Below are 16,122 nucleotides of genomic sequence, written 5' to 3' on the forward strand. Positions count from 1 at the left end.
TCTGGTGCAACTTACTCTTCTTCCCATATAAGAATATAGTACTCCACTCTGAACCCATTTACACCGGTATAGCTATCCACAGGTAAGCTGGCCTGATGTAAGTAATTGAATAGGGAGGCTGTGGGGAAGAGGTCTGAGGGGGAACCCCCACACCACAGTACCGGGGGGAGCGGCTGTACCACTGCAGCTAAAGTGACGCAGCTTTTCTCTGTAGACAGATAATTGCTACAGTCTCCAATAAGCTGTTCCATGATTGGAAAGGAGGTCGTGAGATCACAAATGGGAGGGGAAGCGCTAAGAAGGGGAGCGAGTCCTGTTAATTGTGATTGAGGGTGGTTCACTAGACACTGCTACCATATGGTCTGCACTGTACAGAAACTCACCATAATCCTGTCAGATTCCTACTGTCTTTGACTCAATGTATTTGAAACTCTGCTACTATTTATCATAAGAACCCTAGGAGGTATTTAACTTGGTATTATTTTTACTGTGCTGAGGGGGAAAGAGCCTGATTTGCCCAAGATTGCACTATGTGTTAGTGGAAGAGCAGGGAATAGAACACACATCTGACTAAGGCTGGTGCTCTAAAGATGTGACCACACTTCCTCAGCACACTGTTAACCTTTCACATATACTACAAACCATTCCCTGCCCACTGAAGAGGAGTTGGCCTGAGATTGGTGAAGGAGAAGTGGATAGTGCCAGGCAGAGCCTTGTCTTTTTATCAATGATTATGATAAATCCGTGATGCTTATTAACCAGTGGAACAAACTAGCAAGGGAGCTGGAAGATTCTCCACTCCTTGAAGTCTTCAAATCAAGACTGGCTACCTTTCTGAAAGATACACTTTTTTCAGACACAAATTACTAGGCTCAATACAGGAATAACCATGAAATTCTATGACCTGTGTTACATAGGTCAAATTGAGTGAATTTATGAATGAAACAACTGTAAATGTAAGTTTTTAATGAATGGAATGGATGCACCAAGCAAAGAAGAGGCACTTCCTTTTTTCCCAAAGTTGCAGAAATACAGATCTGTATTGTACTGCCATAATGCCTACCAATGCCAGACCATTTCACTAAACCCTATCCAAAAACCCAGGCGATCCCTGATTCAAAGAACTTAAAATCAAAGCATAACTCTAGAACAAGTGCTTTGGGGAGTGTTACAGGGACACACGTAAGTGCTGTTCTGTTTATTGTACATTTTCAATTATTTTGCACACATGCTAGAAAGATAATGATTTGTTATACATCAGCTTCCCTAAGTAATGTGAAAAGGAGTAATTGTGGCACCTTAGAGACTAACAAATTTATTTGAGCATAAGCTTTCGTGAGCAACAGCTTACTTCATCGGATGCATGCAGTGGAAAATACAGTGGGGAGATTTTATATACACAGAGAACATGAAACAATGGGTGTTACTATACACACTGTAACAAGAGTGATCAGGTAAGGTGAGCTATTACCAGCACTAATGTATATCTGCTTCTTCTAAAGCAAATACACTCAATAGCAATCTGCCAAAAATTAGAAAAGAATAAAATAAGATCATCTCATCCACTCAGTGGCCATGTGGAAAAATAAGATAAAAGTGATGGTGCAATTTTTAGAACCTGCAAACAATACACGAGCAGCACTGTGTGACACGTCCAGAGGAAGAGGCTGCAATGGAGAAATGAACAATTTATATATTTCAGCTATCGCTAAAAGTGGAAAGGTTGATATTAACCCCCTTTATACAGATTAGGAAAGGGAGGTGCAGAAATCACGTGATTTACCCATATCACTGTCAGTGATGGAGCTAGGTATACAGCCCAGTTCATGTATCATATGACAGCCAACAGGAAATAGAAGAGCACCTCTCAACTAATTTAGGCCTCCAATTCATGGTTGTTGGTTTTGTTTTATTTTAAATAAAGGGCATGGAGTGTGAGGAAATGGATTAAAAACTCTAATCAAATTTTTATTTTTTATTCATTTTTAATATTTAAACATTTGGCTACAGTGTTAAAAACACAATAGGATTGTATCATGTGTTCCACTCAAACTGTGAGTTCAAAATTTGACATGAAAGAAGCCAGCCCAATCACGCTTTTGTTTGCAAGAGAGGGAATAAAAGTGACATTATGGGAAAGAACTCTCCCTGTGACTAAGAAATAACCCTCAAGTGTTACAAGCAGTAAAAAGTAAAGGAATGGGGGGGGAGGGAGGTAAAAAAAGCCCTGGGAGGCTTTTGAGGAGGAGGGCCATGGAGTGAAAGGGGACAAAGCTGAGATTCACAAGGACATCAAAGGCAAGAGAAGATTAGTGAGGATGGCTAGAATTCCACTGGAAACAGGAAAGGGTTTCTGTAGCAGGTGTGGCAAAGTGAACTGAGAAAACCAGACAATAGAAGTCAGTGCAGCATGGAGTCTGCTCTACACCATGAAATAGGGAGAATGAAAAACAACATGATCTATAAAACAGTCTTTCTACCTCTTGTCTCTCTCATTAGACACAGACAAACAGCCTCATTGAGCATGCAAGACCTTTAGAAGCCTTGTCGGCTTTCCATTCCCCTTCTTAGGATTATACATACTGTAGGATCCACAGAAGTTAAGTGATGGAACAACAAACTATGTAATCTATAATATATAAAATCATCCATCTCCCTACAAGTGAAGAATACAGTCCACTAAGAGAGATTTACAGATATTAGACTGAAAATATTTTTGATTGTCCTGCTATTAATAAAAATACAGAAGGGAATTACGATGTTTAAGTTTAGGAAAACTGCATATGTATTAAATGTAAATTGAGTAAAACTTTGCACATACAGCCCTTTTCTTAAAGCAGTTTTAAAAACTAGTCAATTCTACCTATCTCTTTTCCCATTTTACATATGGAGAAACAAGCATGGGGAACTTATGTGACTTACTCAAAGTCCCAGAGCCTGACTGTGGCAGAATACAGAAGAGAACCTGGATGTCAAGCCCCATCTTACGTTCTAACCTCTAGACAGCACTCTTCACCAGCCTCACTAGTATGTAAATAGAATGTGATGGAAGGCAGTTGCTCAGACTGAGCATTTAAGGGTCTAGAAAGAGACAATGGTTGATTTCTATGGTTTTGGTCAGGAACCTCATAACTTTTCCCTACTTTGTCATAAGGTAGCCTCATTCAGATTCAAGGGGTCATAATATTTCCAACTACTATTGTTGGTTTAGGGACTTTGGATCAGATTTACAAGGGTAATTAGGTGTCTAAAGATGCAGCTAGGTGCCTAGTGGGATTTTCAGAAGAACCTCTTTGCATCTTTAGGTGCCCGAATACCTTTATAAATCTGGTCCTTTAGTAATATTCCCCCTTGGCTAATAGTAACTGCCTTGGGAATGAGAAACAGTGCTTTCATCGTATCTCTGTGCAGAAGGTAACCCATCCTGGTGCTGGAAGACCAAGCTGAGCATACACACACAAAAATTGACAGCAGCAGCGTGTACAGGAGGGGACTGTTTGTAGGCTGACTGAAAAGATAAGTTTTACAGCTGGAGAAGTGGAAGTGAGCAGAAGATAGGTAACTTGCCCAAGATCACAAAGTTAGAGGAGAACCTCAAAGTCCTGACCCCCAGTCCTCTGCTCTTACTGTTGGGCCACCCTGTAATAGGTTTTAGAGCTACCAGGTAAACAAACTGTCTTTTCCCTGCCAACAAAAGTCAATCTTTTAGCAAGAATATTCTCAACAAATGTGCTGAAACTACTATTCCAATAAGTAATATCATAGCTACAATTACCCATGGTGATTGATTTTCCCAGTGCTGGTCGTTATACAATCCTGATTATTACTCTCTTAATCACAATAATCCTATTTTCTTTTCAACAGTTCCTCTTGCTGTCTCCATTATGTGTCCATACTGCATTTCCCACATTCCTTTTCCCCATTTCCCCTCCCGGCAATGCACATGCATCCACCTCAAGCTTGTCTTTGAGGACTTCAGAAAAGCAAAAAGTCAAGAAGCTCTTTCAAAAATCCCTACCAAGTCTTGTTAATGAAGCTTCTTTTCTCTGAGTAGCTTCTTGCTGCTTCTTCACTAGTTCAATAATACTTCACCAGAGTAATTCAACCACCTTTGCTGGTAATTTCCTGCATCCTGTTTTCCTCTTGAAAAGTGGGATGATGTTCCAGACAGCCTAATTGTAAAGAAAAGATGACGTTCTCCACAGAGCTTTCAGAAACATCAGTCTTCCTGTGATAATGGTGTGGCTGCATTTTTTTTGTTAGCAGGATCTCCTAGAGACCTTGAGCCACTGGAAACGAGTGAGATGCAGTGTACAAATGATGCCTCCATTTCCTCCTGGGAGAAACACGTTAGCTGATTGATTGTAGGCGTTGTGTTTCATGGGAGCAAAGACAATGATTGCTGTGCATACAACTGGGCAACTGTCAGATTCTTTTTCTAGGAGATAGATCTTTTGTGTCTTTGGTGCCCTCCCTCTTATTATCCTCTTTTACAGACATGCATACCTTTCCTTTTAGCTATCATCTCTCCTCGCCCAGGAGGATTCAATGGGTCACCCTTTGGAACATGTCCAATATGCTTATTAATTGGCTTGGAATGGCAACCCTGAGCAGTGGTTTTCCAACTGCGGGTGGCAGAATGGAAGGGACTGGGTCACGGCAGCTCTGGTCAGCACCGCCGACCGGGCCATTAAAAATCTCGTTGGCGGTGCTGCCCGGCTAAGGCAGGCTAGTTCCTACCTGTTCTGACACTGCGCTGCGCCCTGGAAGCAGCCAGCAGCAGGTCTGGCTCTTAGGCAGGGGACCCACGGGGCTCTGCATGTTGCCCCTACCCCGAGCAGCGGCTCCGCACTCCCATTGGCCAACGGGGGCGGTGCCCACGGGTGAGAGCTGTGCGCCTCTGCCTAGGAGGCGGACCTGCTGCTGGCCACTTCCAGGGCGCAGCGCAGTCCATGGTGCCTGGACAGGCAGGAAGCCTGCCTTAGCACCCCCACTGTGCCGCTGACCAGGAGCCGCCCGAGGTAAGCCCGCGCCCCAACCCTGCACCCCAATCCTCTGCCCCAGCCCTGAGCCCCCCCAACCCAGAGCCCCTTCCTGCACCCCAAACCCCTCATCCCTGGCCCCACCCCAGAGCCTGCACCCCCAGCCCAGAGCCCTGACCCCCTTCTGCACCCCAACCCCCTGCCTCAGCCCAGAGCCCCCTCCCGTACCCTGAACCCCTCATTCCTGGCTCCAACCCGCAGCCCTCACCCCCACACTCCAACCCTCTGCCCCAGCCCTGAGCCCCTCCCACACCCCACACCCCTCATCCCCTGCTCCACTGGGCTGCGGGCATCAGCAATTTTCTTCAACTGGGTCACCAGAAAAAAAGTTTGAAAACCACTGGTGTAGAGGACGTTTTACTTGACCCCAGCTGATGTCCTGGAAAATGAAGAGGGAGAGAGAGCCTTTAGCATGTTTATATTCTATACAGCAGTGGTTCTCCAGCCGCTTGCAGCCCAGTCAGCCACAGCTGCAGCCCATGTGACATCCTCAGGGTCATGCAGATAGTATATATATTGTGTGGATGCGGCCCACATAACGCACAGAGCGCTGCATAGGAACACTGCTGGTGCAACAGTTATCCGTTAGAATAGCTAGTACTTTCTTCAGAACTTAAGTTGCTGTTCTTGTCCCAATAAGTTCCTGCAATAGTAAGTCCCCACCTTGCTTCCTTTTATCCATTATTAAATACGTCTCCTTTTAACTTCACTGAATAATTGAAAAAGGAGAGACCAGACTGCAAAGAAGAAAATAAATAAGACATGGAATTAAGAACATGACTAAAGGAAACTGCTCACTGAGAATAAATTCTTAGGAATGTATTCTCAATTTATTTATACACTCAAGGGCTCTTCACTCCCCTGAAGCCGTGAAATTCAAAACGCGTTGTGTCTCTCTGGGAGCAGAGCATAAACAGAAAGGGACTCCTCTAAAGTAAAATATTTGACACCATTTTCCTAGCATTTCAAGTACATACTCATGAGGTGAAATTATGGCTGTGTACCTCAGCAAACAGTTTTGCGATTAGTTAAAATACTGCATCTTTGAAATACCTTGAGGACAAATGTATAGAAGACCTTATAAAGCCTCACAGCCCACTACCAGCTTGCCCAGAAGGCGTGGGCAGCTCATAATCTCTGTATCCCAGTTATCCCAGCTGTGACATGGGGATAATAATCCTTATATGCTTTCATAAAGTGCTTTGAGATGTGCGCTATATAAATGTAAAATACAATTATCACACAAGTCCTGCCTGCCACCCCAACATAATAGATGTTTCTGTTAAAATAACCATAGTGAAATAATTAACATGTACTTTGTAGTTAGTAGGCTTCTGAGTTAACACTCAGACAGCACTGTGTAATGGTGGCACTTCAAACACAGCAATTGTTAACTGTTTCATGGCTGATCATTTTAAATACACCAGCTAGTTAGATTACGTGCAGAACGTGACAAGCTTGCCAATACTTATTTCCTCTCTCTCTGACCTGTCTGTGTCTCCCAGGGCATGCTTACTAATTGAGACAAAGAGGCATGAATAATGTGGGTTAGTTTTCTGCACAAAGTTGCAGTCTCTGATAGCGACTTATAACTGTGAGAATGTTTGCAGTGCAACGGCACTGGGGATTTGGAAACATCCTTAAGTTCCTGCTCTTTGGGCAGGCTGGCCAAGTTCATCAGAGAGCAAGCATGGAGAAGAAGAAAACATCCCTCTTGTGAGCCTTGGTCCTGTGGGGTGCTGAGCACCTTTGGTGAGGTCCTAAACACCTGCAATTCCCATTGACAGTAATGGGAGTGGAGGGCACTCAACACCGTCAAGATCTGGTCCTTAGGCTGTAGAAATTTACCAGACAGTTCCAACATTGGTTCAGATGAACCACTAGCCTGTCTGGCTCAGGTTGCCATTTTCAGTTAAAACTGCTGGAGAGTAAGTCAAAATGAAACTGTAGTAAAAATGGGTTTGTCCGTCAAAGCCTTGTGTTCATTACTACTCTCCCCAGCTTTAACAACTGATTCAATGTTTGAACTGGTGGAAGTTTTAGGGAAAGACCTTAGACAATATCTAACCTGTGGAGCATTGCTAATGAGTGTCCCTTGGGAGGCTGCAAATCCTGATCTCTATGCAGCTGTCTCTGCAGCATCAGCGATCTATGACAAAAGGGGACTGAGTTACTGGGGCCAATGGTGATGACCGGCTTATCCTGCATCTTGCAATATTATCTTTGATTCACACTGGCATATGTGTTACAGATAGAGCAGACTGATTGCCACAGGATAGTCCTGAGAGCACTGGATGGTATTTTATTCATTCCAACATTGCAGGTGCCCGCGAGGTATGGGAAAGAGGCCTTGCTGGTGGAGGGGGTTTAAGAAGAAATTCTCTTCGAGGCCCTACATCTCTTGTATTGAAGAATAGCAGGAAAATGTTTGGTGTTACTATCACAATTTTAGGGTAAGTGAGGTGAAAAGGATCAATGCCAAAATATTCAAAGTTCCTATGGCATAGGTCTGTTAGAAGCAGAACTGCTTTAATCAGTATAATAATAATACCTCACTTTTATATGAGAGACAAGGTGGCTCAGGTGGTATCTTTTATTGTACCAACTTCTGTTGGTGAAAGAGACAAGCTTTCAAGCTCCACAGAGCTCTTCTTCAGTAGATCTCAAAGCATTTTAACAAAGGAGAGCAGTGTCACTATCCCTATTTTATAGATGGGGAAACTGAGGCACATATATGTGCGTTACCTGAAGTCTGGTCTGCCTTGGGGCATATATTTTAATCATTTTTTAAAAATGGCTTTTTAGACTTCTAGTTGTGCTCTGGGTAAAGGAAATTCCTATATGTTCAACAGACACACACCCATTATAAATGGATCTCCCACAAGCCCTTTCTCCCTACAGGTTTGCCCACAATGCTGAGGTTCACCCTGTCCCAAAGACAGGCTTCTCTTTCTACAGCTCTGAAGTTACTACGGGTTTCTAGGTCTGTCTGAGGTAAGTAAGAGAGAATTTTGTTGCTCCTGTTCATATTGCCTTGCAAGGTTCTAGATATGCTGTGTCAAGAGGAAAAAATAACTCATGGCCTTCATTTATTTTGCTCTTTTATTATTTATTAAGAATAATTCATGTCCTTTTTAAAAAAAAAAATGTTTCTTCCTCTTTGTTTCTAACCAAAGGAAATAGCAGCATGAATCTCAAGTCTGATCTTTGTGTTTGTCAGGATTTCTTGGATGAATCAGGACTTGTAGCTTTCTCAGCCTTTAATTGAAGAAGTTAGGTGTTGAACCCTTAAGAGAGAGAGCTTTTCTAAGTGCTTTAGTAATAGGGGTTAGCAATCAGTACCAAAAAAAAGCAGTTGCAAATAGTCTGAATAGCAATGACTTCCCCCTCTCAACAATCAAGTTTTATTTCCATATGATTTTTGACGTCCTCATTCTAGGAGTTTTTCATTAGTCCAGGGTAGGTAACACCTGAATTTACAATGCAGGAGGAATCTCTTCTCTTCTGTTCTCTCCCTGCCTCCCTTTTAAAAGAAAGCAGGGCCTAAATCCCCTTTTCCCCTTTCTGCCTTCAGAATGAGTTTGATCACCTTTGGGGGTCATCTCTGCCCTACAGTGTTGGGAAGCAACCCTGTCCCAAGGAGTCTACAAATTATCTGAGCCCAGGTGCTGACATTTACTGTAACTTAGTCTAGTGGGAAATTGGGCAACATTTTGTAATATGTTTCTAGAGCCACTTTGAAAGAAAGCAGGGTGGTATTGTCCAGGAAGCTGGGTCTAGGTCTAGATTATTTAACTGAACACTTCATTTAAATAAATAAATAAAGAGGGGACAGGGAAACAGACCCATATCTCCTGGTCTGCTAAACCCAGGGAAAGGGGATAAATGGTATCTAATTTTGAACCACCAATGGTCTTTGCTGCTGTTCAGTATTAAATTATACTTGTATCCAGAAGCCCTGTTGTGGGATGTGCTGTACAAAGAAAGAGGCAGTCACTGTCCCAAGGAGACTACAATATAAGAAGATAATTGACAGGAAGAGGAGGGAATGGGATACACTTAAAATATTTGCATGTACTTTAAAAATCAGGTGTGACTATTGTGTAAATGTATTATAAATAAGTTTAGCTGACACTTTGTTAAGCTGCCTCTCAGCTTAGCCCTCACTAAGGGCTTCTCTTCACTGCAAAGTTAATTCAAGTTATCCATGCCCAAGTGAACTCGACTGAGAGCAGACATGCTGAAAAATAATCCTCAAACTCCACAGGGTGATTGTGTTAGCAGCTGATAAATTGTGCTAACTCAAACGGCAGCCTGTACCTATTGACCAACCAGCAAGCTTCAGTTAAAAGCACCACCATAATGGAGTTAAGGGTTTGCGTGTCATTGGGACTGGAGTTATAACTCAAGTTAATTCTGCATTGAAGTAGAGCACTAATTGGATGATTACTCACTTGTCTGGTGGTAGATGGATGTGCTGTACAAAGAAGAGACAGTCACTGCCCCAAGGAGACTACAATATAAGAAGATAATTGACATGAAGAGTAGGAAATGGGATACACAAAATAGATTTCTTCCGGGCACTGTGGCAAAGGTGGGGCTTGAGGAGCGGGTAGTAAGTAACCTTATCTATCAGTCCAGAGATAGACTTATGAAAACCTAAACTTGACCAGTGAGATTTTGCAAACCCTCTGCTGCTGTCTCTCATTATTATGTGTAACCCTAATCCCTATGCATGGGAGAGAGGAAGGTGGTGATCAGGGCTAACTGGTGGATACCCAGTTACATGCTGCCATGCATTTCATCTCCAGCACCCTGCGTCTGACTCCACTCCCCTGGCTCCCAGTTCTGAGCAATATTGCTGCTCTTCATATCAGACGAGAGGTTGCCACTGACAAGTTACTGGAGAAAGTACGCGCCAACTCAAGCCTGCCACTGCACAATGACCTTTTTAAAACACCAGCTGCACGTTTGCCGTCACGTCGCCCATTATGGTATCATCCGCCACGCCAGGATATTAGTGCAGAAACACTCTGGTGAGAGGAATGCATATCTGTTATAATCCCCAACCAAAAAAAAAAAAAAAAAAAGGAGGACTTGTGGCACCTTAGAGACTAACAAATTTATTTGAGCATAAGCTTTCATGAGCTACAGCTCACTTCATCGGATGCTGTAGCTCACGAAAGCTTATGCTCAAATAAATTTGTTAGTCTCTAAGGTGCCACAAGTACTCCTTTTCTTTTTGCGGATACAGACTAACACGGCTGCTACTCTGAAACCCATCCCCAACCAGTCCCTCATTGCCGACCCCACAATCTGCCTGCCTGGTTTTGACCTGCCCCATCGCCAATGGCCCCTGTTGAACAGGTTCCGGACAGGGCAAGGTCTCTGTGCAGCCAACCAGTGTCACTAGGACCTTTGTGACAGCCCTTTGTGCAGCTGTGATGCCACACAGCCAATGATGCATATTGTCTAGGAATGCCTGATGACTAGGTTCAGTGGTGGCCTAGAAGAACTGCATCACGCCACTGAAGATGCCAGGCTAGATGACTATGCACATGCTAAATAAATAAAATCAGGGCTAACGAGGTGTTGGCAATTTGTAATTTCAATTCCTGTAACCGGCTGAACCACTCAAATGTTTCACATTTTGCATGTCAGTAGAAGTGTTGTGTGAGTCGTTTGACAACAAAGAGCTATGTTTAGGGTTTCTCATGCTGATTCTCTTCCCATCTGTGTGAAATCTCTCCCTTCCCTTCACAGCTCTGTCTATCCTCTGACTGTAGAGTAGAATCTGAAGGAAACCAGTGTAAATCTATTGAATATCTTACCTGAAAGTTTTAATTAGGGAACATAAAGGCTAGATTGGGATAGTCCCCTTGAGGCTTGCACCATTTATAAATAATCCTAAATCATACAAACACTTCTGTTTATTTCAGTCTATAAATAAAACAATAATCTTACACCTCCATTCATCTGTGAAACATCCAACAAAGAAATTTAGCTGAATTTTAGCACGTATGAAGAGGTGTTACCAAACACCACAGCACAGGAAAACAAAGTTCAATTGGTCTTTATTACAAAAACTGAGCATTTGCACGGTTCCTTAATTAATACACAACCCAATACACACCCTCTGCTTTCAACTTATGTCCATTCAATTAGCACCCTATTAATATACATGCCTGACACTGCTCTGTCACTCAACTGCTGCCTTCTGCCTTTTTCTTTTTTATATGTACTCTGACACTTGCTGTCTGTAATAAAATAAGGAAAAAAGCATCTGGGGAAAATATCCAGCCTGCAAAACAGTCAAAGACTAGGGATGTTAGAGCAAGTTTTCCTCATTTGGAGAAAAATTAGTGACACAGCCCCATAGTGAATATTGTTTGTCCCTTATTCACACCCTGTACACAGGTGCTGATCATTTTGAACAAGGTTGCAATGTAGCCATAAGGTAGCACATATATTGCCTAACATGTAATAAAGAACCTAAACTATGGATTCATGCAAACTAATTACTTTAAATGTCAATCTACGATATTTTCAGATTGAATTATGTGGTTTACCCTGCTCTTGCAGATCACTTATGAAAACATTAAACAGAACAAGACCCAACATTGATCCCTGCAGCACTTTGCTGGACATGCAGCTCGATACTATCATTTCTTACCACTGTTTTTTGTTTAGTTCTCCTGCTTTTTCTGCCCCTCTATTTATGTCTACATTGGTCCAGTGAGGGACAGATAGATTGTATTGACAGCCTGCCAACTCATTTTGATCCTGACATGCAAGACCCCAGTTTGTCCACTCTTGGACCTGTCTAAGCAGAAATGGGTTGTTGTAAAAAAGCTGTATGATTATGAATTAACCTGGCTGAGATGGTAGTTGGTTGACCTGAATAAGAGCTCCAAAGTCACTTTCACTTGTCACCTAAAGCCCAACTTGATCTCGGATCTCCAGTTTTAGGATTCTATCAAGTTATCCACAATGACAAAAGTGTGTGCATCTGTTGCACAGTCTGTCTCTCTATCCGTTGCACAAATTGGAATGATTGTCAGTTTCTTTTAAAAAGGGGCTCAAGAATCAAGGGCTACTGCAATTCAGAACTGAAGTCCATTGGCATCACTGTGAAACTTGCACAGCATCTGTCTCTGTACCACTTTTCCAAAAGGGGAATCTCTTTGGAGCTGGGTGGGGAGTGCAGGAGTGCCACTGTAATACAAAAGAGGAAAGGCCTGTGTAGCACCCTAGAGCTGAACTATGAGCAGGAACTGCTGAGTTATTCAGCACTGCAAGCCTACAGATGATGGAGGGGGTATCTATTATCAGAGGGGTAGCTGTGTTAGTCTGTATCCACAAAAAAGAGGAGTCTGGTGGCACCTTAAAGACTAACAGATTTATTTGGGCAGAAGCTTTCATAGGTAAAAAACCCACTTCTTCAGATGCATGGAGTATTTATAAGGCTTTTTTTGAGCAGGGAGAAATCCCTCCCCACGCTGTTAAAGGAACCATGTTCAAACTGTTATTTGGCTGCTATAAACAGGAGCTTTGACTAAACTAAGAAATGAGAAATTCTTGAATTAATTATTAAATCTCCTGCACCCCTGGCTGTCCCATCACAAGTGTCCAAATTCCCCACTGGTGAAAAATGGCAGGACGCAGGAGTTGGCACTGGTTAGCCGCGCTCTGTGTACTGAACTGCTGCCCACAGGATAAAGCACTTGGCACAGAGGAGATTGAGCTCTCCAGTGCAGAACCTGTATTTGCACAGTGCCTTGTGTGCCCTCCCAGAAACAAACGGTAAATTGTCTGTCATGAAAGGCTGTATTGTGACCCCAAAACCTGAAATTAGGACATCACAAGGGCCTGAAAGCTGAACAAAGAAGGGGAACATTTTTAGTCACACCATTTCATATGTTTTGACCTATTTAACACCTGGCTAAGGAACAGGCTGGAGAAAGGAAGTCGTTGAGATCTAGCGCTAGAAAGAGGGAGCTATTCTAAAAACTGAACACCCTTTTCCCTCCAATGAAGGTGAGAGAGTTCACAAGCTAAATCTGAGAGCTCCAAATAATCCACCAGCAAAATTAGGGACGAGCAGCTATAACATTGCTAGTATTTTGGGGAGGATGTTTTTTTTTTAAACTGAATTAAAAAGAAAAGCCGTGCTTTCTAAAGACACCAAAAAGAAACGAGGGCGCCCGTGCCGCTTAAAGTAACCCCGGGCAGATCCTAGTTAATGCTCTCTGCGGCCACGTTTCACGACTCAGACGTGTCTTCTGCCTAGCAATCTCTTCTGATGTCTCTGTGGGTTTAGACGGTGGCGTGCTCGGGCTGCTTTCGGAGCGTCTGGCTCCCACTCTGAATGTCGGGGGCTGGATTTCCCCCCTCCACCAACAAAAAAAGGAACAACAAGAGCCCCCCCCCCAAAAAAAAACAAAAAAACCAAGCCGAAGGAACGAAACAGCCCTGCCCCTACTCCCGTGTGAAAGCCGGCTCCTCTGGGGGACCGGGCTGCAGAGAGAGCTGCACACGCCCATTGCTCGCTGTCTCTTCCACGTCTGGGCGCTCGGCTGCAATGTGTAACCTGCAATGCCCGCCGAGCATGGCTGCGGGATTTTATTATTTTGTTTTTTTTTCCCTTTCCCCCTCCCCTTCAGTCAAAGCAGCGCATCCCTAGCGGGCGGCAGGCAAGGACCAGCGGCTGCAGCTGCCGCTTGACGGAGCATCACCTCCGCTGCAAAGCCGCCCCGCCAGCCTCTCCCCTCCCCTCCCGCTCCTTTCGGCTGCAAGGGACTGCAAGGCGGGGTGGGCGTGTGTGCGCGCGGGGCAGAGGGCCGGGGAAGGCGCGGCGCAATCAGGGCAGCGCATTGAAAGACGCGAAGGAGGAAACGCAGCGGGCTGGCAAGCTGCGGCTGCCTGGATTGGTGTTTTGTTTTGTCGTGTCCCCCCCGACCCCAACCTCTTCAAGCTGTAATTCTCTGGCGTGTGTTTAACCCTGAAGGGGACAGGGGAGGAGAGCATTTGTAGGAAAGATTGGATCTGAGGGAGGTTAAAAATATAGGGCGCTCTTCGACACACATTGCAAAAGAATTACACTGATAATGCAAGGGCACAAGAGCATAGATGCTGGAGCTAGGGGTGCTGCTGCGGTCGCCATCCTATCCAGGGTTTACAGTTTGGTTTCATGGCTCTCAGCACCCCCCACGGTACAAATTGGTCCACTAGAGGCTTCTAATGTTTGTTCTGAAATGTAATCCCCCAGCCCCGAGGAAACCTCCCTGTAAATAAGTGAGGAGGGGGCAGGTCAGATGGGGGACATGAGAAGAAGAAATCTTACCCCCCCTCCCCAAAGCAGTAGTGCGACCAGGGCCTGCTTCTCCCCAGTCAAAGGCAGGGGAGCAGATCTAAGGGATGTGCACGCTGCTGCTTTATTTCAGCAGGGATGATGTGTAAACATGTAGATAATTACTAGGTGAGAGGAAGAGAACTTGTGTGCCCAGGTTGGTTTTTTTTTAAGGGGGGGGCATTAATTAAAAAAGGCCTTTCTAGCTCCCACGCATATTTGACTTTCCTGAATGGTGCATCGAATGGCTTGAAAAGGCGAGGTATGAAAATGAGCATTCACTTGGCATTTTGTGTTCCGTAAACACGGCTGTTTAGCACAGACCAGCCAGAGAAGATCAAGTCATCCACGTCTTGACAAAAAAAGCTGTACTGTAAGAGTCTATAGTGGGCTACTCTCTTTAGAGCCTTGAATTTTCAAAATGCATAATAGGCTTTTAAATCTAACAATGGAAAAATGCACATCTCTAGCACTTTCTGTCCAAGGATAATAAAGTGTTACAGCAGTGATCAACCCCAAGTGGTCAAAAGTGAGTCAAGTTCCCAAATATCAAGAGAATGGCTTTAAAAATCATGGTTTTTCTAAATAATCAGTGTTGGCTTTTTATTTGCCCTCTATTTTTGAACCTTTTAGGGTTAATGTTTTCATGCTTTTCTCCCCAACCACAAGGTCTAGGAACTATTTTTACATATGAATCTCTGCTTTCATTAAATCAATTGACTCCAGGAGCTGGGTCTTTAAGAATAACCACACATATTACAAGATTTTGTGATTAAAATTGCAAGACTGAATCAACAGAATTAGTTACAGCTCACCATGTTTGCACAAAGTGGGGAAATATTCCCATTTTACAGAGGGCAGAGAAACAGCATACTACAGAAACTAGGTGATTTGCCCAAGGTCCCACAAATCAATGGCGGAGATGGGAACAGAGCCTGGGTCTCCCTCATTCTAAGGACTAGATATCTATCCTTTCTAGATACCCTCCTCTCCCGTACTGTGAACAATGAAACATTAGCAGTGAAATATTACTGTTGGGGAAGTCTGTGTGTCTTTGGGTTAAATGTATGTAACTTAATTTTTATGAGAAAAAAACAGGTTTTCAGTATGTGTGTGGGGGTAGTGGGGAATAGCATAGAAAACCTACTATGCTGGGACCCTATTGAGCCCTCCTTACTGAGGCCAAACTCCCAAGGAATCGGTGGTAACAAGCCTGCATTTCTTATACACCCATTGTGGTCTCCCTTCCTAAAGCATGAATGCAAGAAGCTGATGGATCTTTTACTCATTGTGCACCCAAGACTCCAAGTCACTGGGACCTTGGCCTGAGTAAAGAGGATTGACTAAGGCTAACCCAGGAGGGTTTTGTAAGTCAATTCCCAGCTTTCTTGGGAAACAGTCCTGTTCTGTAAAGTGCCATGTCCAGTGGGTATCATTTAAAATAATCCATTTGCTGTGCTTCAGTATTTGACTTTACCAAGTCTGTATTTGTGATATTTCCTGCACTTAATGGGGAACACTGTAAATGTACAACAGCCATCTGTGATGTCTGTCATGGTGCCTACTGTACACTTTCTATGCTATTGTATAGAGAAGGAACATGCCTACAAATAAGAGCAACTAAAGTAAGCAATGGCAGCGAGCAGTAAACTCAATGCAACAGTTAGGTCCCAAACCTACTAACACTTACGTATGTACTTAATGTGACTGCTCATGCATTTAAAGATGAAC

The sequence above is a fragment of the Natator depressus genome, chromosome 17 (assembly GCF_965152275.1).
Source record: "Natator depressus isolate rNatDep1 chromosome 17, rNatDep2.hap1, whole genome shotgun sequence".
NCBI lineage: Eukaryota > Metazoa > Chordata > Testudines > Cheloniidae > Natator > Natator depressus.